Source organism: Aphelocoma coerulescens, chromosome 3 (genome assembly GCF_041296385.1).
Source record: "Aphelocoma coerulescens isolate FSJ_1873_10779 chromosome 3, UR_Acoe_1.0, whole genome shotgun sequence".
Lineage (NCBI taxonomy): Eukaryota > Metazoa > Chordata > Aves > Passeriformes > Corvidae > Aphelocoma > Aphelocoma coerulescens.
Genome location: NC_091016.1, coordinates 3,249,188 through 3,251,743, shown reverse-complemented (window position 1 = coordinate 3,251,743; position 2,556 = coordinate 3,249,188). Strand labels below are relative to the sequence as shown.

The window sequence follows — 2,556 nt, the reverse complement described above, 5'->3', positions numbered from 1 at the left end:
TCATTTCAGACTTCTTGTATTCCTTGGTAGGTACCATAATTCCCATCATAAGCATTTAAATTTAGACCATTGGCTCTTCACAACCAACAAAGACCTGCACAGCCTCTCAGGGTGACACAGAGAGGGGCCCTGAGCAGTGCTCAGCCCTCAGATAGGATTTTTGGAGTGTTTCTAGAGTATAAATCATTTTAACTTGAACACCCAAGAACTGGATTGACAGAGAGCAAGGACACACACCAGGAAGCTTTGTGCATTACACATGATGTTCACGTACATTTCTTTTTACATCAACTTAAGATCCAGATCATCAAAGTCATCTGCAATGTTAGAAGTGATGCTAATTCAGTTTAGAAAACAGGAATCTGAACACGACCCCACACATGCAGAGTGCTCCTGCAGTTAGCTTTGCCCAACTCCTTTGTTAAGGGCACAGCAGTGAATAATCAGAGTTCACAGAAATGCCTGAAAAGGCTTAAAAACCACACCTCTAGGTGCTCCTCTCTAATCCATTAATTTAGGGTCTCTTCAGTCCCTCTCCACTCCCACTGCACACAAAAAGGGAAGAGCACTGTCCATAGTAATCTCTGTAAAATTTACTACTTCTGTAGATTTATCTCTTCACTTCAAATAAAAAATATTTTCTGTGCCAATCACTCACCCATGCAAATTAAAAAATGAAATGAAAACCAAGCTGTTGTTTTCTATTATTCCGTAAATATTCAGTCTATCCTTGGAAGCCTCCAAGCGAGCCATGCAGGAGTTGCGTGGGCAGAAGCTGCACCCTGCAGGCACCACCAGGAAACAGCCAGAACAGAGCCGGGACCGCGCCGGCACAGCCCGTGCTCAGCTCACCAGTGCCACCGTATGGCCGAGGATTATTTTAAGTAAAGACACACCAAATCACGCGTTTCAGAATTTTACTCTGCCCGGGGAGCTTCCTGCCAACGTGGGCACGGTATTCTCAATTTCTGTACCATAGAAAAGCCAGGGCATGGTGAGGATCCCCCACCAAAGGGACAGGCTCTGGAATTAAACCCAGCACGAGGGACAGACTCTGGAATTAAAATGTGATGTTTCACACTGCCTTGAAGGAGTTGTTATTCAGTGAACTGGTAGGGAAAAAAAAAAAAAAAAGTAACTCTCACTGTGGTTGCTCATCCCTCTGATTTTCTGGTGAAGCCAGTGCTCCAGGCCCACGACTAATTTCGTCCCTCTGACCAATGCCAGGAGCAGCCCCCAGCACACACCTCACCCCCAGCCAAAGTGTATTCACCACTTCAATAAAAGCATGTTTACTTCAAAGACATGCTGCAAATAAAAGAAACATTTTCAGAATCTCATATGCTACAACAAACAGGTCTATGTGTTTAGTAAGTAACTATATACAAGCAGAACCTTCACACAGTACCTGTCCCACTGACCTGGAATATTCCTGTTTCCTGGGGAGGTGGTGAAAGAGAAAGCAGCTCAATAAAGAGGTATAAACCACAAAGGTAACACCTTTAAGAGGACAGCATTTGTTAAAGGGAATAGTTTTTCTTTCATTAGATAGAAATACACTTTAACACAATCTTGCAGCACATGTACATAATGATTTCAGCACAATGCAGACTTAAGACATCTGAGCAAGTGAATTCAAGTGAATTTAAGTGTCAGAGAACCCAAATCCACAGCTCCTAGAAACCATCGCAGCTCTAGTTCAGTACCTGGCCAAGGACATTTAAAATTCCTGTAAAGAAGAACTGCATAGAGCCTCTATTTCCAAGCTCTGCAGAGGGGTTTCTCCCAGATGTATAACCACTGCCCGCTACCCTGCGGGACTGCCCTTGCCAGCTCACAGGGACAGCTTTGAGTCAAATCCCCTGCACAGCTACAACGGCCCTGCAGCTGAATACAGAACTTTCCTCTACAGACCCTCAGTTTTAGAGGGTGCTCCCGCCCTTTGCATCTGCTGAGCCTGTTTCTACCTGCCAGAAGTTCCAATTGCCCAGGTTTGGGTTTTTCTTTCACATCAAACACCTAAAAGCTGGCCTATAGAGACACATTACATCCCATACACCAGCAGGAAGGCTTGGCTAAACAGTTTGCTGAACATAAGACACTTTAATTCTCACCTTAAGATAACAAATAGGACAAAAGAGAGCTCAGGAAAACATGAAGGAGTTGACACCACCAGTTCCAGTAAGGAGCTTTGCTTTAGTGCTATGCTTCTGTTATCTCTTACCACAAGGGGGAAAAAAGCACAACAGTTTTCCTGAAGTCCTTCACTACGTTTAGACTTCACAGCAATAAAAACCATAACTCAAATTGCTTAGGAGCTTCTCCCTCAAAAGAAAAAAAGATAATACCTTATGTATCTATTAAACTGTGGGCATGACACAGAGGCTTCATAAATGCATGCACTTGACTACTGACACAGCCAAATAAATCTTCTCGAAAATAAAAGTTTCCTCTGACAATTGTTCAACCCTCTGCCTTACTTAATCTTTATAGGGTGCAAAAATAAAAAATAAAAAAAACAAACAAAAACAAAACAAAAAAAAACCAACCCCAAAC

At 42.9% G+C, this 2,556-nt stretch overlaps 1 long non-coding RNA gene across 1 annotated transcript; it reads right to left on the bottom strand.

Moving 5' to 3' along the window:
* Positions 1–842: 842 nt before the first annotated feature.
* LOC138107112 (uncharacterized) lies at positions 843–2,319 on the bottom strand. The gene is made up of 3 exons (XR_011149233.1): positions 2,115–2,319; positions 1,422–1,439; positions 843–1,308 (listed from the first exon to the last, which is right to left on the bottom strand). It is a non-coding gene; the product is annotated as an uncharacterized lncRNA (long non-coding RNA).
* Between the last annotated feature and the right edge of the window lie 237 nt (positions 2,320–2,556).